Raw genomic sequence first — 23385 nt, 5'->3', positions numbered from 1 at the left:
GACATTAAAGACGCACGCACGCTGCTAATTTGCTGTCTATTCCAAGCCACTGACAACCAAAGAAAAACCATTTCAGTTACCGTAGGGATTTTGACTATCGGTGATTGTGAAGGAAATGACTGTCGCAGAAACTGCAAAACACGAGAAACTGCGGGCAGTTCATATATGCTGACTTGTCTAATAAAAACAGAAGAACCATAACATCCTCGAAGAACGCAAACATCACACATTTTCCCAACTCCCTATGAGCACATCGCTGCTGATCACGATTCAGTTACAGAAGTTGAGTATCTCTTACCTTTTCGCCGAAAAACATTCTGCTGGTCGCTGGAAACCCAGAATAACAGCTTCTCTTGTAGAACTCCTGTTTAGAATACTTGAAGCTTTAGATTCGCCTCGTATGTAACTGTCTAAGACAGAGCAAACAACACAAGTGTCGCGAAGGCACAGCTGCTCGTATACATATGCCGTTCAAAGAACAATTATTCGTCGCGGAAAACGCTCAGAGAGTAAACAATACGTGGCGGGAAAAACAATCTCGTAGCGGACGCGACTGAAAGTTGCGCATCAGGCGTACAGAATTTTGACATAAACTAAAAATAAGATTTCTTAACTGAAGTAATGTATTGTTTTGTAAATAGCAACGTCGATTGCCTTAGCCCTCTGTCAAACTGTATCTTTACAGAAATAATCATCCAAATTTTTCCAGCCAATGATATGACACTATTTATAAAGGTCAAAGGTTCGACATTCGAACTTGTGGGACTCAGCGCTGCAGCCTGATGTTTTTCGCAGACAGTTTGTCATACAGATAGCTAAACATGCTGGCAAAAGAATCGTGAATATTACTTTTTCTGTCTTCGTTACAGATCTGCGTATTAAGGAAATAAACTTCTGTTTGTTTATTCGCATAAAAATCAATATTTACACGTGGTTCGTGTGGATCTGGAACATTCATGATTTATTCCTATTGGGTTTGTGGTTTTTAAAAGTAGTCTCACAAGGGTTTTTATCAGGAATTAGAAAATGTGTCAAAGACAAAAGAGAACACTCAGCAGTCCACATCATTCATAATCGACATTTGTTTACCCAGTGGGACCTCAATAAGTTTAAATAACGCGGGGAACGTCTTACTAAGGACTCACATTAGTATCTTGTCTACAATGTTCAGAGTATGTGCTGTGTTGTAGTCAGCCAAAATCAACGAGAACGAGAAATATCCCACCTCTACGGAAAACTGTGTTTATACAAGGTCCGATCAGAAAGGTTAGGTTTGAAGGCGTTACTGCAGCGCATATGCAACGTAGCCGCAACTCGGATGCGGGTATACAGGGTGTTACAAAAAGGTACGCCCAAACTTTAAGGAAACATTCCTCACACACTAAGAAAGAAAGTACGTTATGTAGACACATGTCCGGAAACGGTTAATTTCCATGTTAGAGCTCATTTTATTACTTCTCTTCAAATCAGATTAATCATGGAATGGAAACACACAGCTACAGAACGTACCAGCCTGACCTCAAACACTTTGTTACAGTAAATGTTCAAAATGTCCTCCGTTAGCGAGGGTACATGAATCCACCCTCCGTCGCATGGAATCCCCGATGCGCTGATGCAGCCCTGAAGAATGGCGTATTGTATCACAGCCGTCCACAATACGAGCACGAAGAGTCTCTACATTTGGTACCGGGGTTGCGTAGACAAGAGCTTTCAAATGCCCCCATAAATGAAAGTCAAGAGTGTTGAGGTCAGGAGAGCGTGGAGGCCACGGAATTGGTCCGCCTCTACTAATCCATCGTTCACCGAATCTGTTGTTGAGAAGCGTACGAACACTTCGACTGAAATGTGCAGGAGCTCCATCGTGCATGAACCACGTGTTGTGTCGTACTTGTAAAGGCACATGTTCTAGCAGCACAGGTAGAGTATCCCGCATGAAATCATGATAACGTGCTCAATTGAGCGTAGGTGGAAGAACGTGGGGCCCAATCAAGACATCACCAACAATGCCTGCCCAAACGTTCACTGAAAATCTGTGTTGATGACGTGATTGTACAATTGCTTGCGAATTCTCGTCAGCCCACACATGTTGATTGTGAAAATTTACAATTTGATCACGTTGGAATGAAGCCTCATCCGTAAAGAGAACATTTGCACTGAAATGAGGATTGACACATTGTTGGATGAACCATTCGCAGAAGTATACCCGTGGAGGCCAATCAGCTGCTGATAGTGCCTGCACACGCTGTACACGGTACGGAAACAACTGGTTCTCCCGTAGCACTCTCCATACAGTGACGTGGTCAACGTTACCTTGTACAGCAGCAACTTCTCTGACGCTGACATTAGGTGTTATATCCTAGCCAGTAATGCCACCCGAGCCCGCTGCCAAAAGGTCGGCAGCATCAAAGTCCGGACGCCATCCGCATAAGCAGCGCCAGCGAGACAGGAAATCGCCGCAAGTCTGCGCGCGCCACCGCTGGCTTCTGGCTTCTTAAGCGCTGGAGTCGCGAGCGCTAGGACAGTTCTGTATTCGCCGCTCAGTTGTATACTCGCCACCGAATTGTGTACTTGCTAGTCAGTTGTGTGTTCATCGCAGCAGAGTTGTTGTTTGTCGTCAGCCGACGCTGACCTAGCCGCTCCGACTCGAACTAGACAGATGTCTGTAGACACCGAGTTCACTACTGTGTTTCTGTATCTTCTTTAATAAAGATAAGTACCGACTTTTATTTAATCAGAGTGTTTGGGTTTTCATCTTTCTGTTCACTGTTCCAGCGGACCGGTCGGCCCGCTATTAAAGTGTGGCGGTGACTTCGTAAGCCGTTTCTACAGCGAATTGCTTGTCGCTACGAACGCCGCCACAAAACTGGCGACGAGGACTTCCGAACTCGTGTGCAGGGCTGGTTCAACTTGTTTCTGGTTATACTAATTATAGCGATAAAATTTTGGGGGCTGGTTTAATTTGTGTTCACTATGTCTGCCGACTTACAACAGTTGATCTTGTTACAGAGTCAGCAAATACAAAGTCTGGTGGAAGCAATCGCCAAACAAGCGGCTAATCCTCCAACACAAAAGGAACAAGCACAGGCAGCACCACCTTTCCGTGCTTTTGATGCATCACGAGAAGAATGGCGAGAATATTTCGCGAAGTTGCAGGCGCACATGACAGTCTACAAAATCACAGGTACTGAGCGGCAGCTTTATTTAATTTCCACTGCAGGCGTGGAAGTCTATCGACTACTTTGTAAGTTGTTCCCGGAATCCAAGCCAGAAGCTTTAGACTATGACGTTGTTGTTAACAAGCTTGCTGAGTATTTAGAGTCGCGAGTTCATGTGGCAGCAGCCAGATTCAAGTTCTTCAGATTAAAGAAACTGCCACACCAATCTAATAAACAGTGGTTAACAGATTTACGGGGCCTCACCCGTCAGTGCCGATTTAATTGTGTGTGTGGAGCTTCCTACAGTGATGTCATGTTACGAGACGCTATTACTCAAAACATTGCAGATTCTCGTATTCGTGCTGCTATCTTAAAGTTGCCTGACCCGTCATTAGAGACTGTGATGAACGTCATTGAAGCCCAAGATACTTTGGACTATGCTGAGTGTGAGTTAGATCGGCCATGTATTTCTCAAATTGCCTGTGCTAAGCAAGTTATGTCAAGCCCGCGGCCCCACCGGCAGAGTCAGACTGTAAACACTAGCCGGTCGCGTCATGTTAAACACATTCGTCAGCCGCGTGTGCAAAATGATAGAGTTAAGTCTTGCCCTAAGTGTGTTCTTGCTCATCCTCGTGAACGTTGCCCGTTAAGAAACGCGGTTTGTCACTTTTGTCAAAGGAAAGGACACATCCAGACTGTTTGTTTGCGTAAACGCAAGAACAATTCTAGTGCTGCCCAGCCCGTGGATATTCATGTTCTTCAAAGCCAGCCCGCCCAGAAGGTCGCGTTTAAAGACTCTTCCACGGTTCGTGTGGGTAATAATCTTGTTCGCAATAAGCCACCCACCCAGCCCTCTGCTATGCGACCCAAGCGTAATTCAAACGCTGTAAAACGTAATGTACAGACTGCAAGTGAAGCGGGAGTTGTTGTTCCACCCGCCCAACCCACGAGTTGTCGTAAGCGGCGAACACGCGGTAAACGCGCTGATTTTGTGTCTTCCGCCTCCACTGCACCGATCCAGAGACAGTGTAATAAACTATTTGTGAAGCTACGCATCCAGGATAAGACCTTCAATTTTCAATTAGACACTGGTGCGTCTGTGACTCTCATAAATAGTGCTACGTATGCGGCTATCGGCCGCCCTAAACTTTCAGCGGCAAAACATTCTTTGGCTACTTATAGTGGAGAACAAATTCCTGTGTTAGGTGTATGTAGCGTGCCAGCCACATTCCGTGGCAATACAAAAACAGTTTCATTCACAGTGCTCCGCGCTACAGACAGTGTAAACATTTTCGTATTTGACTTTTTGGCCTGTCTATCCAAGACAATGTGTTGCAAATTAATTCTGTTGTTGTTCCTCAAGACAGCATAACCGATTTGTGTAAACGATACAGTGACATATTTAAGGACGAACTAGGTTGTGCTGCGAACTTTGCCGCTCATATTACGTTAAAAGATAATGCTCAGCCTCGATTTTGTCGTGCTCGTCCAGTGCCTCACGCCCTCCGGGCACCTGTAGCAGATGAACTTCGTCGTTGGCAAAACAACGGTGTTATTCAACCCGTTTCAGCGAGCCAGTGGGCTTCTCCCTTAGTTATTATAAAGAAACCGTCTGGCAAGTTACGTTTGTGTGCTGATTTTAAGTCGACAGTTAATCCTCAGACTGTCATTGATTCTTTTCCTTTGCCTAGACCGGACGAGCTGATGGATAAGTTAGGAGAAGCTCGTTTCTTTTCCAAAATTGATCTCCGTGAAGCATATTTGCAATTGCCCCTCGACGAGCAATCACAACAGTATTTTGTCATAAACACGTCGTTGGGGTTGTTCCGTTTTCTGCGTTTGCCTTTTGGTTGTGCGTCAGCTTCAGCTGTTTTTCAGCGTTTTTTGTCACAACTTCTGGCTAATGTGCCATCGTGTTGCAACTATTTAGACGATATTGTTGTGTCCGGTCGGACGCCTGCTGAACATTTCCGTAATTTGGAGTGTTTGTTTACAGTGTTGTCTCAGGCAGGCCTACGTTGCAACATCGATAAATGTTCATTTTTCCTTACGGAGTTGGAGTATCTGGGACATGTTATTAATGCTCAAGGCATTCATCCCTCCCAGTCACATTTAGCAGCTATTCGTGATTTGCCCGCCCCTCGCAATCTGCAGGAATTGCAAGCAGTTCTTGGCAAATTGACATATTATATTAGGTTTATACCTAATGCATCACAGATTGCTGCACCGTTGCATCGTCTCCGCCGTAAGAATGTTCCGTTTGTGTGGTCAGCTGATTGCCAATCAGCCTTTCAGCAGCTTAAAGAGGCTTTATTGAACGATCATTGTCTGGTCCATTACGACCCTAACAAGCCTCTGGTGTTAGCTTGTGATGCCTCTTCTTTTGGCCTCGGTGCTGTGTTGTCTCACCGAGTCGGTAACACCGAACGTCCTATTGCGTTCGCATCTAAATTGCTAAACAAAGCTCAGTGTAATTATAGCCAATTGGACAAGGAAGCGTTGGCTATTGTGTTCGGTGTCACAAAATTCCATCACTACCTCTATGGTAGACCATTCTACTTAGTAACAGATCACAAGCCCCTGACGTCACTGTTTCATCCGTCTAAACCAGTTCCTCAGCGGACAGCTCAGAGACTACAACGTTGGGCTCTTTTGTTATCACAATACCAGTATGAGATACTATATCGCCCTACAGCTCAGCATGCAAACGCTGACGCGCTTTCTAGATTGCCGATTGCTGCGGATGATGTCTTCGATTCCTCTGACGACTCTTGCCATCAGATTGACGCCGATGAGTATCAATCCCTCCGGGATTTTCCGATTGATTATCGTCAGGTGGCACGTGAGACAGCTACGGATCCTCATCTGAGTTTACTATTACGTTTTGTTCAACGTGGTTGGCCGTCCAAGGCAAAGGACATATCGGATCCTGTGGTTCGTCGCTATTATCCGCAACGTCATCTGTTGTCTGTTTCGCACGGAGTTTTGCTGTTACGCACCGAGAATGACCAGCTTCGTGTAGTGGTTCCCCAAGTGCTCCAATCCAAGGTCCTCGACTTGTTGCATCAAGGTCATTGGGGAGTGGTTCGCACCAAGCAGCTTGCCCGCCGTCATTGTACATGGATCGGCATTGATAAGCAGATTACGCAGATGTCTACAGATTGTTCGACGTGTGCCGAACACCAAGCTGCTCCGCCTCAACGCTATTTTGAGTGGGCACGCCCTGCCGGTCCCTGGCAGCGAGTACATATTGATTTCGCTGGTCCATATTGGAATTCTCGTTGGCTCATCGTGATAGATGCATTTAGTAATTTTCCGTTTGTTGTGCCCATGCAGTCTACAACGTCTGCACAAACTATACAGGCGTTGACTTCAATTTTTTGTATTGAGGGTCTTCCAGAAGTTTTAGTGTCTGACAATGGTCCACAATTTACCTCTGCTGAATTTGAAAGTTTTTGTTCTGCCAATGGCATTCGCCATGTTCTTACTCCGCCGTTCCACCCTCAATCGAATGGTGCAGCGGAACGTTTTGTACGCACATTCAAGGATCATATGGACCGCCTTCGTGCTACGCACTCTCGTCAGCAGGCCCTCATCACGTTCCTGTCGTCGTACCGGACCACGCAACGCGACGGCCCTTCGCCTGCGGAGCTTCTCCACGGCCGTCGTCATCGCACCCTACTACGGTTGTTGCACCCCCCGGATCGACCCGCCGCTTCTGAGCATCGCACGCGTTTTCAGCGCAACGACGCCGTTTTTTTCAGAGTTTATCACGGTCGCCGTCGTTGGGAACGTGGTACCGTGATAAGTGTCCAGGGTCGCGGTTTTTATACTGTTCAAGGTGCTACTGGGGTGCACAGGAGGCATCAGAACCAGTTGCGCCGCGCTGGCCGCCCGGATTCTGCCGCTCGTTCTTTGTCCACAGATTTGGTCCGCGGCGGGTTCCAGCCGCGCCTTCCGACTTCGCTGCCGCCCCCAGGGCAGCAGCAGCAGCCGTCGCCGCTACCACGCCGACAGCCCGTCCCGTTGATGCCTCCCGCGCAGCTTAATCCGGGAGCGCCCCAGGTGGTCGCTTCGGCGCCTGCGGTCCCTCTTCAGTCGCCACCGCCTTCGGAGCTGATGGACGTCGACCCCTCAGCCGGGCCGCCTTCCCAAGCGGTGGCTGTGCAGCCTGTCCTGCAGCCGCTTTCCTTGGGCACCCCCAAGGAGTCTGACACCGCAGCGCCTTGTCCGGCGCCCACTCAGCAGCCGTCGACGCAGCGTCAGGAGCCGCTGCCTCTCTTCGTGGGTCCCGATGCCCCGTCGCGTCCAGTACCAGAAGCTGCGCCCGTGGTCACAGGCGTGCACCCTGACCTCGGTTTTCAGTCGGTGTTTCCCGAGGCCCCGCGCAGCCAATGCTGGGGTGTGGACCGGGGACTGCCACCGACAACAGTCTCCGCCCCGGTCTCTTCTGCTACGCCTGCGGCCAGACCCCTCCCCCGCCGTCGACGCTCGCCACGTCATTACTCAACGACGGTGCGGCGATTTGGGGGGGGGGGGGGGGGGAGGAGTGTTATATCCTAGCCAGTAATGCCACCCGAGCCCGCTGCCAAAAGGTTGGCAGCATCAAAGTCCGGACGCCGTCCGCATAAGCAGCGCCAGCGAGACAGGAAATCGCCGCAAGTCTGCGCGCGCCACCGCCGGCTTCTCGTTTCTTAAGCGCTGGAGTCGCGAGCGCTAGGACAGTTCAGTATTCGCCGCTCAGTTGTATACTCGCCACCGAATTGTGTACTTGCTAGTCGGTTGTGTGTTCATCGCAGCAGAGTTGTTGTTTGTCGTCAGCCGACGCTGACCTAGCCGCTCCGACTCGAACTAGACAGATTGCTGTAGACACGGAGTTCACTACTGTGTTTCTGTATCTTCGTTAATAAAGGTAAGTACTGACTTTTATTTAATCAGAGTGTTTGGGTTTTCATCTTTCTGTTCACTGTTCCAGCGGACCGGTCGGCCCGCTATTAAAAGTGTGGCGGTGACTTCGTAAGCCGTTTCTACAGCGAATTGCTTGTCGCTACGAACGCCGCCACAAAACAAATTACTTAACTTGGTTCTGGATGCTATTTACAATTGACAGTCTGAAGTTCCTTTGGTATTGGTACGTTAATCTTATTCTCAGATATATCTCTGATACTTGACAAAAGTGTCTATACACTTATCTTCATGGCTATGTACAGGAATATGGTAATCTTATTAGGGGCAGACTAAAACTTGACTATAGACTGGTACAGACAAATGTAGAACTAGTACAGACTGATACAGACTAATGCTGACTGGTACAGACTGATGCAGACTGACTAATTGGAGGTCTGTACACAATCATGTCCACCTTTATTATCTCATTTTGTTCGTTATTATTTGAGGCAATTGTTCGGGGCATATGTCCCATGACACCCATTGTCGATCCATTCACTCAGTTATTTTTATTACCCAGGGCAGCTAACCCTCTAACCAAACACGCTGAGCTACCGTGCCGACTTAACCACAACACGATTGCTCGTCCACGCTCCTTTGTGTTGCACTTGTTAAGCTTGGACCATTTGTTGTGTCTGGCCACTCGTCTGATGTAGGATGCCCAGGTAGCTGTTTTCTCGGATCGCTAGACAACAATTCAAGCAAATCGTATTAATGGAGTTTAATACAGTAAGCTCAAATAAGAAAAGGGTGTCCACAATAAGACTGCAACATTTGAACTCACAAAATCTGACAGGAAACACAATTTATTGACGAACAAATACAGGGAAATCATACAGCAGCTCATGAAGTTATCATACACAGGTGGACGGTTCAGTGCACTTGAACATGGGCGCCACGGGTAGCGCGAAGAATATCAAGTCTATAATCGATTTCGCCGGCCGGAGTGGCCGTGCGGTTCTAGGCGCTTCAGTTTGGAACCACGTGACCGCTACGGTCGCAGGTTCGAATCCTGCCTCGGGCATGGATGTGTGTGATGTCCTTAGGTTAGAGAGGTTTAATTAGTTCTAAATTCTAGGCGACTGATGACCTCAGAAGTTAAGTCGCAAAGTGCTCAGAGCCTTTTGAACCATTTTGATCCCGTGCTTACCACCACCTTGCCCTTTCGCAACACTCCCAGTAGCCAAAATCTGATCACACCACTGCTTTATAGTCTTGAACGACGGGGGCGCTTTGTTGTAAACTCGACGAAAGTTTCTTTGCATTTGGGTCGCCGATTTTGTCTCTGCATACCACCAGACGACTTCTGCACGCTCCTTCATATCCTCCATTTTGCTAAAAAAATTGATTGCAGCTCCACTAGGCCTATCAAATTTGCACACCATAAACTTGCTGAGTTGCTCTGTCTGCCCCTTCAGGGTTCACAGGTCCACCATCTGAAATGAGAAAGATATAGGATATTAATATGTTGGAATCTCATTGTGGACTCGCTGTACTTAACTTTGCGTATTCACAAAGATGTGTCGCAAGCAAATGGCGTCATGCAAATAATCAGTGTCCTTTGGTATATACAGGGTGTTACAAAAAGGTACGGCCAAACTTTCAGGAAACATTCCTCACACACAAAGAAAGAAAATATGTTTGTGGACATGTGTCTGGAAACGCTTACTTTCCATGTTAGAGCTCATTTTATTACTTCTCTTCAAATCACATTAATCATGGAATGGAAACACACAGCAACAGAACGTGCCAGCATCACTTCAAACTCTTTCTTACAGGAAATGTTCACTATGTCCTCCGTTAGCGACGATACATGCATCCACCCTCCGTCGCATGGAATCCCTGATGCGCTGATGCAGCCCTGGAGAATGGCGTATTGTATCACAGCCGTCCACAATACCAGCACGAAGAGTCTCTACATTTAGTACAGGGGTTGCGTAGACAAGAGCTTTTAAATGCCCCCATAAATGAAAGTCAAGAGGGTTGAGGTCAGGAGAGCGTGGAGGACGCGGAATTGGTCCGCCTCTGCCAATCCATCGGTCACCGAATCTGTTCTTGAGAAGTGTACGAACACTTCGACTGAAATGTGCAGGAGCTCCATCGTACATGAACCACATGTTGTGTCGTACTTGTAAAGGCACATGTTCTAGCAGCACAGGTAGAGTATCCCGTATGAAATCATGATAACGTGCTCCATTGAGCGTAGGTGGAAGAATATGGAGCCAAATCAAGATATCACCAACAATGCCTGCCCAAACGTTCACAGAAAATCTGTGTTGATGACGTGATTGCACAATTGCGTGCTGATTCTCGTCAACCCACACATGTTGATTGTGAAAATTTACAGTTTGATCACGTTGGAATGAAGCCTTATCTTAAAGAGAACATTTGCCCTGAAATGAGGATTGACACATTGTCGGATGAACCATTCGCAGAAGTGTACCCGTGGAGGCCAATCAGCTGCTGATAGTGCCTGCACACGGTGTACATGGTACGGAAACAACTGGTTCTCCCGTAGCACTCTCCATACAGTGACGTGGTCAACGTTACCTTGTAAGCAGCAACTTCTCTGACGCTGACATTACGGTTATCGTCAACTGCACGAAGAATTGCCTCGTCCATTGCAGGGGTCCTCGTCGTTCTGGGTCTTCCCCAGTCGCGAGTCATAGGCTGGAATGTTTCGTGCTCCCTAAGACGCTGATCAATTGCTTCGAACGTCTTCCTGTCGGGACACCTTCGTTCTGGAAATCTGTCTCGATACAAACGTACTGCGCCACGGCTATTGCCCCGTGCTAATCCATACACCAAATGGGCATCTGCCAACTCCGCATTTGTAAATTTTGCACTGACTGCAAAACCAAGTTCGTGATGAACACTAACCTGTTGATGCTACGTACTGATGTGCTTGATGCTAGTACTGTAGAGCAGTGAGTCGCATGTCAACACAAGCACCGAAGTCAACATTATCTTCCTTCAATTGGGCCAACTGGCGGTGAATCGAGGAAGTACAGTACATACTGACGAAACTAAAATGAGCTGTAACATGGAAATTAAGTGCTTCCGGACACATGTCCACGTAACATCTTTTCTTTATTTGTGTGTGAGGAATGTTTCCTGAAAGTTTGGCCGTACCTTTTTGTAACACCCTGTACAATTTCAATGCAAGCAAAAACAATACAGTTCATAAGTCACTGCTGTAGCGTTTGTTATCGCGGCTCGTCTTCCACTCCGCTGTGGCTAGGCGGCGCGGCGCTTACATTCTCTCCGTACAGAGGCCGCTGCTGTCTCGGTGTCGTCCCAGAGATGTGTTCCTCAGCACGCTATTGGCTGACGTCCTCTCACGGCCATCTCTGCTCCTCCGTAACTTGTCGTTACACTGGAACACCATCCACTGTTTCATTATTGCTTCTTGTTTTTTCACAGTACAGTACATTTTCTTCCTGTTTTCATGCTTCATCTGTGTTCAGTTTCTGATGAGCTGTCCACTGGGGGATGTGATGGGGAGTTTCCCCGGTTAAGTACCTACTTTGACATAGGTATGACGTCATTGGTAGAAGCCGACAGGTGGACACGGAAACGTGGATTTATCCTTTGTTTTCGACAGAACTCTAATTTGTCTGTTAAAACATAGATTCCTAATTCATGGAACGAAATGCCTTTCGAAATGGTTTTTTTCTGCTTATGTATCGAAAAATACCGCGTTTGTGCCACTCCAGTTAGTATCCTTAATGCCAGTACAGTGCTGCCACATTTCCTTGGTTTCTGGTAGCGATCGCTTGAAGACGAGCTGCTGACACGTGATTCATTTCGCATTCAGACTGTGCGCCATAGGTCACATTCCATAGTCGGCATTGCTTAATGATGTATTTCATTTCGGTTATACGTAATTTATAACAGTGAGCATCACTTACACGTGACCTCTCACGCTCTTAATCTAACACAACAAGATGTTTCCTCAGCGATGAGTCGATTAAGCGTCCCACACACGAGAGATACATCACCGGCAATGTTGTGAGCAATACAGCCTGCAATCGGCCACACAACACGCTTTACCTAGCAATTTCAACGAGTATTTCCAACGCCACTCTGTCAGGAAGTCCTCTTATCTAAATTTATCTGCCATGCTTAGCAAAACTCAGTATGTCGATTAATTCTGGAAAACAAAGCGCAGAAATCTGTTAAAACTGTTTTGGAATGTTTTAGGTTGGAAACCGCAAAGTATCAACTACGATGTTGTCCAAATTTCAACTGTTTCCTCTTCAACTTTTTCCTGGCCAGTATCCAGTACCTCCATATTCTTCGAATCTCAAAACATGCTACTGCTTTTTGTGGGGTTATATTAAAGACAAGGTGTACAGCAATAACTCCAAAACCACAGCCACTCAGCAGGTCATCGACAGCATCGATGTTCTGACACTTCAGCGGGTCATGTAGAATTTTCGCTATTCGTCTGCGCCATACCATCGCCAATCATGGCAGGCATATCGAACATGTCATAGCGTAAATCATTTTACATGTTGAATAAAGTTTGTGCAAGCTGTAGTTTGCAACTAATTTACGTTTTCTTTTGATATAGTTCAATAATTGTCACCCCATTCATCTACATTTATACTCTGCAAACCACGGTGAAGTTCATGGCGGAGGCTATGTCCCATTGTACCAGTTATTAGGGTTTACTCCTGTTCCGTTTACGTATGGAGTGCGGGAAGAATGATTGTTTAAATGCGTCTGTGTCTGCAGTAATTACTCTAATCTTATGTTCCCGACTCCTTTGTCAGCGAAGCGTAGAGAACTGTAGTTTATTCTTAGAGTCATCACAGTAAACCACTGAAAAACTGCTTTTAATAAACATTTTAAATATAAGAATGCACTTGTTTAAAAACACAATTTTTTAATTCAGTAATAATCTTCTAGGATTTGCCGCAAATTTCTCAGTTACTTTCTTCTCTAACATGTCGCTGTTTTCTTTTACATAATTGTGGTGTACACTGATCAGGCACAATCCTGTGAGCCTTTCTTTCTCCTCCCACAGTGCTTCTAAGCCACGTCTTCACTCTTCGAATTGTGCTGAAGGATCGTTCCACAGTCGCTATTGTGCATGAAGTAGTGCTCAAAGTTTTTTGTGCTTTTTGCATGATAGGGAAAAAAATATTGGTCTCGTTAAACAGGTCAACGACTTCCATATCCTTTAATTTTGCTTCAGTTATATTCTTTTTCCTCCACAAATTGTACCATAGTTCCAGTTGTTCGGCAATATCAACCAATCCATAAAATGTTTGCAACAATTCTGCACTTTTAAGGAAGTCTGTTACACTAGAATTGCTCATATTCAATAGATGTAGCTTATTTAGAGCAAAATCTGGTGTATTTTCTGGTGAAAATCGTATATTTAATGATGACATGAATGATTCGATGTATGGTATTACCAGCGAACGTCGCCAGTATTCGTTGTCAGTTTGGGATGGTGGATTGTTTCTGAATTTTTGCTTGCAAGCAAAATGTGGAACAGTAATTTCTATTTCCAGCTCCTCTGCTACAACTTGTGTTTTTGCAAGTAATTCGCTAGTTAGCCTGTCTGCTTCCTTTCGATCATTACTGAGCACGTCAAGGATTCCTCTGATGTGTTCCCTCACCGCGATCATATCTACAGACTTAGACTGCAGGACATTAGCTACTAGTTCCTAAACTGCTGAGTATCTGGCTATTGTTTGTAAAGATAAGATGAGCACTGGTTTGGTAACGGCTGAATGCAACTGATACGCAGATTTACTCGTTGCATAATTCCCCTCAGTAGACAATTTTTCTAGAGCTCTCACAACCTCTGGGAAATTTTGAGAAAATAGTCTGATGAATTTATATTTTTCAGACCATCTCGTCTCACACATTGTTGTTAAATTGGGAGCGTATTTCCGACGTGTACTCGATTCTCTAAAAACGTTTATATTGTCTTTCACAGTGGCAACAGTATTCCTAATTTCCGGCACTGCGTCTGCATCGTTCACCACAAGGTTGAGTTTGTGGCTTGAGCAATGGACGTATGATGCTCGATAATATTTCCTTATTAAAATGGCTTGTACACCATCACTTGCACTAAATGTCTCGCCATCTATTGCTTGTCATAACCTGCACGTCAAGTGCTATTAATCTACACTTAGCGTCAGCTGTAACTAAAAAATTAATAGCTTAGAAGGAGAAAAGCATTTTACATTTAAATATGGTAGGAGAAACGATGTTGTTCGTTAGAAACTTCACACAGTCATAATCCCTTACTGCCTATTAGTGAATACGCTGTTCCTTGGCGACGTAACATGCCTGCGAATAGCAGAGCGGATTGCTTATCGCTAAATTTATTATTTACATAAACTTCCCTCTCGACAGTAACGTGCGGATCTGCGCGAACGAGTTCGAATATCTTCTAGGGGGGAGCAGCTGCCCCCCCCCCCCCCTTCCCATCGCTGGGTACGCCCATGATCACACCAGTCCCTTGCCTACATGTCGGATCTTACATACCTGCATCGGAGTTGCGCTACGTTGCATATGTTCTGCAGTAACGCCTCCAAACGTAACCTTTTTGATCGGACTTTGTATAAACACAGTTTCCGTAGAGGTGGGATATTTCTCGTTCTCGTTGATGTTGGCTAACTACAACACAGCACATACTCTGTACATTGTAAACAAGAAATTAATGTGAGCCCTTAGTAAGACGTTCACTGCGTTATCATTTAAACTTATTGAGATCCCACTTGGTAAACAAATGTCAATTGTGAATGATGTGGACTGCTGAGTGTTCTCTTTTGTCTTTGACACATTTCCTAATTACTGATAAAAAACCCTTGCCGTGAGACTACTTTTAAAAACCATATACCCAATAGGAATAAATCACGAATGTTCCAGATCCACACGAATCACGTGTAAATATTGATTTTTATGCGAATAAACCAACAGAAGTTTATTTCTTTTATACGCAGATCTGTAACGCAGAAAGAAAAGGTAATATTCACTATTCTTTTGCCAGCATGTTTGGCTATCTGTATGACAAACTGTCTGCGAAAAACTTCAGGCTACAGCGCTGAGTGCCGCAAGTTCGAATGTCGAATCTTTGACCTTTATAAATAGTGTCATATCACTGGCTGGAAAAATTTGCGGGGATTATTTCCGTAAAGATACAGGTGACAGAGAGCTAGGGCAATCGACGTTGCTATTTACAAAACAATCCATTACTTCAGTTAATAAATTTTGTTTTTAGTTTATGTGAGAATTCTGTACGACTGATGCGCAACTTTCAGTCGCGTCCGCTACGAGATTGTTTTTCCCGCCACGTATTATTTACTCTCGGAGCATTTTCCCGCGACGAATAAATGTTCTTTGAACGGCGTATGTATACGAGCAGCTGTGCCTTCGCGACACTTGGGTTGTTTGCTCCATCTTCGACAGTTACATACGAGGCGAATCTGAAGCTTCAAGTATTCTATACAAGAGTTCTACAAGAGAAGCTTTTATTTTGGGTTTCCAGCGACCAGCAGAATGTTTTTCGGCGAAAAGGTAAGAGATACTCAACTTTCGTGATCACTAGCGATGTGCTCATAGGTAGTTTGGAAAATGTGTGATGTTTGCGTTCTTTGAGGATGCTCGCAGTTTCTGCAGCTTATGCGACATTCATATCCTTCACAATCACCACATCACCTACGGTACTGAAATGCTGTTTCTTTCGGTTTTCAGTGGCTTGGAATGGATGACAAACTAGCTGCGGATGTTTTTAATGTTCTCGTCAGTTTTTCGTAGCTAATTTAGTGTCTGACAAGCTAATGGTCGTAACTTGCAAACGTTCTGTTAATGGTGCTAACTGCCATGTACGTTTAGTACCGCTGATCTGGTGCAATAGTTCCATGAAGCGTTTTCTCTAGAATGTGTTTAATCAGTCCTGGCACTATGTGCAATAAATGCAAATTATTCGTTAGCAGGTTGCGTAAGAGTTTCATGTGTTTATTTTTGACAGCGTATACGAGCGCGCAAGCTCGCACGTGCGAACACGTACACACGCTCGCATGTGTGTGTGTGTGTGTGTGTGTGTGTGTGTGTGTGTGTGTGTGTGTGTGTGTGTTTGTATTTCTCAATATTAATTTTGCTCCCTCACCCCCGACCCCTTTTCAGGATGTAAGATTAGTTTCGACTTCAATTTAAAAAAAAAAAACAAATTCGGATTCCTCTGTTGCAAGTTTGAACTCACAAATATAACGCAGGTTTCCATCAGTTACGTAGTTTCACGCCATAATATAATAAATAGTAGTTGCCTTATGTTTGGCGATCCTTTCTAAGAGTCTATATGTTAATGTGTGGTTGTAGATTATATCGTGAAAATTATTGGCCTACAAATTCTGCCTGCTCCGTTTAGTCATTTTGATTTAGTGACCGCTTTTTCTCAGCAGTTTTTCACAGAACCATACAACCATCCCCAACAGGCATTCAGATACTCCCGATTTCTGCTGAAAGCCGAATGGAATCTTTCAATACATATACAGCAGAGTTGATATCTCGGCAATAAGTGCATATCGCGCCTCTAGCTCACAGTTACAACACAATGCAAACCGTCCCTCTGCAATATTTGTTGATCACAATCGTGATCTTTCGTGTGACCTGGTGAACCTAGAACAACTTCATCTTAGTAATTCTAAACTGCAGGTTATCAGAAAGCTTAGGTGCTCCCGTATTTACAGCAAACGTGGCAGGGCACGCGAAAAACCGGCAAGAAAATCGAGATCGCAGAAAAGAATGAGACGGCCTAAGAAGGAGCGGTCTTTCAGGTACGAATACGCAATCTTCGAAGTATAGTCGAAGAACATTCGCCGTTATGTAACTTCCTGCAATTGTAAAATCTAGTTTACTTTTCAAGGAATAATTGTTTGAAACAGGGTTGCGGCAACTGTCCCAGATGCTCAGTGGGCCCCAACCACTTTTGAGGAGACGGGTGTGCGATGCCTCGGTGCGTGAACTTCGCCGCCTTCGGTGAGTGAACTTCGTTTGAAACTCGAACATTTGTGTCGTGTAGGTCAATGTGAAATACCCACACTATTGTGTCTTTGTGCTACAACAGTCACCATGGGGCGAAACGTCTCTACACCATATATGTTTATGCATTCCAAATCACAAAGTTCCTGTCTTCATACGTGAACATCATGTACTCGTTTTTCCTGTCAACTAAGACAACCCGTAAGGCAGTACCAGAATCTACGCAGATTTTGAGCAGTCTGTCAGGATCATTTAATATGAATAACGTCAGGATCACTAAACACGATCATCTTCCAACTGAGAAAGGGAAAATTTGTGACAGGGACTAATTAACCTTAAACGGCAGCATTTCAGAACGGAAGTGAGACGTATTTATCAATTTAATCCACTAATACACTACTGGCCATTAAAATTGCTACACCACGAAGATGACGTGTTACAGACACGAAATTTTACCGACAGGAAGAAGATGCAGTGATATGAAAATGATTAGCTTTACAGAGCATTCACACAAGGTTGGCGCCGGTGGTGACACATGCAACGTGCTGACATGAGGAAAGTTTCCAACCGATTTCTCATACACAAACAGCAGTTGACCGGCGTTGCCTGGTGAAACGTTGTTGTGATGCCTCGTGTAAGGAGGAGAAATGCGTACCATCACGTTTCCGACTTTGATAAAGGTCGAATTGTAGCCTATCGCGACTGCGGTTTATGGTATCGTGACATTGCTGCTCGCGTTGGTAGAGATCCAATGACTGTTAGCGGAGGGTAATACGGAACGCCGTGCTGCATCCCAGCGGCCGCGTATCACAAGCAGTCGAGATGACAGGCATCTTATCCGCACGGCTGCAACGGATCGTGCAGCAACGTCTCGATGCTGAGTCAATAGATGGGGACGTTTGCAAGAAAACAGCCATCTGCCCGAACAGTTCGACGACGTTTGCAGCAGCACGGACATTTCAATTTCCACTGTCTATACTTCTACAAATAAATTTATAAAACTTTGTCAGCATGACCAGGAAGGATTCAGGATTCACACTCTTAGCAGTGGATGTTCGAAAACATAACGAAATAATTTTTTTTACATGTGAAATGTCATCATTTTTTTTCACTTACTAATGGCAGCATTTGTTGCTATAGGTACACTTTTCGTCATAAGTAAGAGAGACTCTTCGATGAATTTTGCACAGCATGCAAACAATACTTAAAGGTGTATGAAACTCTTTTCCAAATCTATTAAAAACTATGGTAAAAATTGAGGTAATTAACTATAAAATTTGTGTTTTTTCCAAACAAGATGTTTAAAATACAACGGCTCATTCCACTTCAAATCGTTCCGCACGCATACTCCGAGATATTTTACAGAAGTAACTGCTACCAGTGTTTGTACCGCTATCATATAATCATAAAATAAAGAATCCTTCTTTCTATGTATTCGCAATACAACAAATTTGTCTATATTAAGGGTCAGTTGCTACTCCCTGCACCAAGTGCCTATCCGCTGCAGATCTTCCTGCATTTCGCTGCAATTTTCTAATGCTGCAACTTCTCTGTGTACTACAGCATCATCCGCGAAAAGCCGCATGGAACTTCCGACACTATCAACTAGGTCATTTATATACATTGTGAAAAGCAATGGTCCCATAACACTCCCCTGTGGCACGCCAGAGGTTACTTTAACGTCTGTAGACTTCTCTCCATTGAGAACAACATGCTGTGTTCTGTTTGCTAAAAACTCTTCAATCCAGCCACACAGCTGGTCTGATATTCCGTAGGCTCTTACTTTGTTTATCAGGCGACAGTGCGTTCAAATGGTTCAAATGGCACTGAGCACTATGGGACTTAACTGCTGTGGTCATCAGTCCCCTAGAACTTAGAACTACTTAAACCTAACTAACCTAAGGACATCACACACATCCATGCCCCAGGCAGGTTTCGAACCTGCGACCGTAACGGTCGCGCGGTTCCAGACTGTAGCGCCTAGAACCGCTCGGCCACTTCGGCCGGGGCGACTGTGCGCAGCTGTATCGAACGCCTTCCAGAAGTCAAGGAAAATAGCATCTACCTGGGAGCCTGTATCTAATATTTTCTGGGTCTCATGAACAAACAAAGCGAGTTGGGTCTCACACGATCGCTGTTTCCGGAATCCATGTTGATTCCTACAGAGTAGATTCTGGGTTTCGAGAAACGACATGATACGCGAGCGAAAAACATGTTCTAAAAATCTACAACAGATCGACGTCACAGATATACGTCTATAGTTTTGCGCATCTGCTCGACGACCCTTCTTGAAGACTGGGACTACCTGTGCTCTTTTCCAATCATTTGGAACCTTCCGTTCCTCTAGAGACTTGCGGTACACGGCTGTTAGAAGGGGGGCAAGTTCTTTCGCGTACTCTGAGTAGAATCGAATTGGTATCCCGTCAGGTCCAGTAGACTTTCCTCTGTTTAGTGATTCCAGTTGCTTCTCTATTCCTTGGACACTTATTTCGATGTCAGCCAATTTTTTTCGTTTGTACGAGTATGTAGGCACTGCCCAGCCCAGTTACGAGTCTGTGTGCTGAAGCTGCTGAACTACCACTGTCCTACCACCGTAACTTTCTCCTCAACAGATACCTGCGACATTTGTCTGCCATGCGTGGCCGCCCATCCTATGCCTCATTCTTCGATGACTCCTTTGATCACCAGAATGGGTGAAGACTCTATAATGATAAGCGGTGTGTGCAGTTGGAGTGATACGGGACCTCTGATAGGTCCAGATACGACTCTGCAGGTGACGCACACATAAGGATCCTGCCTGATCACCTGCATCCATTCATGTCCATTGTCCATTCTGACGGACTTCGCCAATTCTAGCAGGACAATGCGACACCCCACACGCCCAGAATTGCTACAGAGTGTCTCCAGGAACACTCTTCAGACTTCAAACACTTCCGCTGGCCACCAAACTCTCCAGACATGAACATTATTAAACGTTTCTGTGATGTCTTGCAACGTGCTGTTCAGAAGAGATCTCCACCCCCTCGTACGCTTACGGATTTATGGACAGCCCTGCCGGATTCCTGATGTCAGTTTCCTCTAGCACTACTTCAGACATTAGTAGAGTCTATGCCACGTCGTGTTGCGGCACTTCTGCATTCTCGCGGGGGCCTGCACGATATTAGGCATGTGTACCAGATTCTTTCGCTCTTCAGTGTATTAGATGAGTAAGGCTGTGAGGATGTTTTTCTCGGCGGAATTGCCCCGGACACTACAGCCTATTTACGCTCCTATTATGATCGGTGTACAGTTCCTTAATTATACGGCGATAATTGTCCACATACCGTCTTGCAGTAAACAACAGCAATCGCGACGTGACGCAGTTTTCAACAATACATGGGTCTCTTCGACGTCCCGTGTCGTTTCTTAGCAACGGTTTGATTCGAGTCGAATGACGAGCAACGTGGAGTGGTCCTGTCCACATTCAGCAGAACCTGAAGAAATCGTGAAATAGGAGCACTCGCAACGGTGACGGTCTCTGGTAAGTCATTTACCAGCATGTCATTTCCGCCTATCACTGGCAGCCATAACACGGGCGTTAAACCTATTGCACCTTTTTGCGGATGCATAACATTAATCCTCACATCACGTATGTTGAATGGGTATGAAGATCTTCAATACAGCAGTTATATTCGAGGTAATTTAATTTTGCAAATCGGTCATCCAGTCTGTTTATCACGGTTTGTTTAAAGCATCTTGTGTTGGAGAACCATTAACTTCACAAATTTTATAATTAGAGTAAGATCGGAATACTACAAATTATACACGGTCTTGCAAAGATGCACATGCCAATTGATTAATGTATTCACTCGTGTAGATAACATTCGACAGGTGTAGTACATCGTCGTGCTGCCGTGAAACACACGTTTTCCCTGGCACTGTCGTATGACATAATATGTTTTATAAGACTTTCTAACGCATTTTAGATGAATTTCAGGCATTAAGTTCTATTTTTAGTCAAATCTAGTGTCCGATTCCCGATCGAAGGACGCCATGAGTTTACGATGGGAAGGATGGAAGTGGCTGTTATTAAATTTTATCTGTGGTAGTGTCGTAACTGACGTAAACGATGCTGTTCATTACAAAAATATATCGCGATTTCTCAGGTTGTTGTTAGGCGGGAACCTAAGTTCAACGGTTAAGTTGCTGCTCGTGAATCAAGTAGCAATTGTATTTATAATTTTATTTCTCGTAAATATATAGGACTACTTTTTTCCGAATATGGCACCATTTCCGAAGGCAGGTTTGGTCAGATGCTTAAGAGGTCAGCTGAAATTTCTGCGTGTGAGACTGTCTGCAATTACCGGTACATATAATCTTGCTTCTCACAAATATATGGCTGTTTTTTTCCGAATGGGCCACGATTGCCGAAGGTGATATTAGGCAGCAATTAAGAGGACAGTTATATAGGTCAGTTCTAGTTCTTCATACCACGCTTCGTTATTATTCGTGATTTTTCATTGTTTGTTGTTATTTCTTTTAGGATTATTTATTTACTTTTTGTCTCTCTATACCGTAGGTCAAGTCTAGTTGTCGATTCCAACGTTAGTTATCTTTCTCGTTCTACCAGAAGAATAGCGAGTGATATGAAAAAGTTAAATCTTTGACGAAATAATTATCAGCCAATAAAAGTCATGAAATAAAACGGAACATCGAGTCAACAATCAGAGTGATACCATACATGGCAATTCTCAAGAATCACAGCACACACCTACAGCAACAACAGCAGCCTAGAAAGTAACACCATAACAGATATCATATAACGAACCACTGCATAATCCTACAGTGCATTCTATTAGAATTTTCATGTGTGGTAACGCTCAAATTGTCGACTTCACGTTGGTTTATTACGCCATTTTCATTAGGCGTGGGCCCCTAATCCCTTTAGGATTTACCTATATGGTACAGCTTCCTGTACTGCTACAAAAAAGCGGTAATTGAATCGACAATTAGAACTGACCTATACAGCTCACTTCTGGTTATCGATCCCAAGATTTGTTATTTTTTCGTTATTTGTGCAGTGTTTTCTCTTTTAGAAATTCTGTGTTGCTTACTCCTTTTTTCCCGCTTATGTCCTGCCTACGTTTCCCATGAGTTACTATTTCTTTCATTTAGCGGTTGTTATGTTACATTTTAGTTTGTGCCCTTTCAAAACCCACACCCCCCTAAGATTGAATACTTGTTATTAAGAACTGCCGCTGTTCAATATTACGAGTTTACTATGCGTGGTGCTGCAGTCAACTTTAAAGGTAGTCTCTGGTCCTTTCACTTACTGGCGTAAAATATGACAACAATTCAGGCACTGAGAACCAGAAGGGCCCAAAGCACCTATGCAAAGTTTAGGGAAAAACAGATATTTGTGAAAATCAAATTTGTAGGGAAACCACCAGTCTCATAGCTGTGATTTTTTTAACATCCCATATTTCCTATTAATACAATTTAATATTTATCATTCTTATTATTACACACCTCACAGGCCTTTATCTGACCACGCGAAGCATGTATGACTATTTGCTCCTCCTGTTCTTCCAGTACTTTTTCATTCGTTGGCTAAAGGCTCTCTTCCTTTCTTCGGTCCACTTTGATCTTTCGGTTTTAGGTGCTGTCTTCTCTGACATTACTTCCCAATTGTGTATTTTGTGTCTACAGACGCTTTTGTCTGTGATGTCCGCTGAATTAAACTGTGCTTCTTCCAGATCAGTTTTGACTTGTGCCATCCAAGGCGTAGTGGTTTTGAGCCTCTGTTTGTATCTGAGTATTCTGTTGGTCCGTCTGGTCTGTGAGAGCCTGACGACGTGGCCAACTTCTCTGTGGTGTCTCCTGTATCCATTGTCTGTGAGTTTTGGTCCAATAATGTTCCTGATAATTTTTCTTTCCTCTGTGAGCATCTTCCCTAGGTCACCCTTGGTGTGTAGCGTCAGTGTCTCGCAGGCGTATAACACCTCAGGTTTGATTACAGTTTGTAGCGACGAATTTTGAAGGAAGTGGACAGACATTTTTTGTTGTAGATGCCCGCATTTTGTGTAAGGCTCTCTTAATCTTCAGTAACCTAGTGTTCTGCGTGACTTTCTCCCACCCTGTCGGCCCTAGCACATCCCCTACATAATTAAAATGAGTTACTCTGTTCATCTTGCTATATTTTGTGTTTACTCTTTGAGTACTTGTATTATTATTATTAATCTAAGGTTAAAGGTAATGGCGTCTTTTAACTGTAATGTAGTTTGTAACTAATGTAAAA

Source organism: Schistocerca piceifrons, chromosome 10 (genome assembly GCF_021461385.2).
Source record: "Schistocerca piceifrons isolate TAMUIC-IGC-003096 chromosome 10, iqSchPice1.1, whole genome shotgun sequence".
NCBI classification, from domain to species: Eukaryota; Metazoa; Arthropoda; class Insecta; order Orthoptera; family Acrididae; genus Schistocerca; species Schistocerca piceifrons.
The sequence above is the reverse complement of the archived record's forward strand: the minus strand, read 5'-3'. Positions refer to the sequence as shown.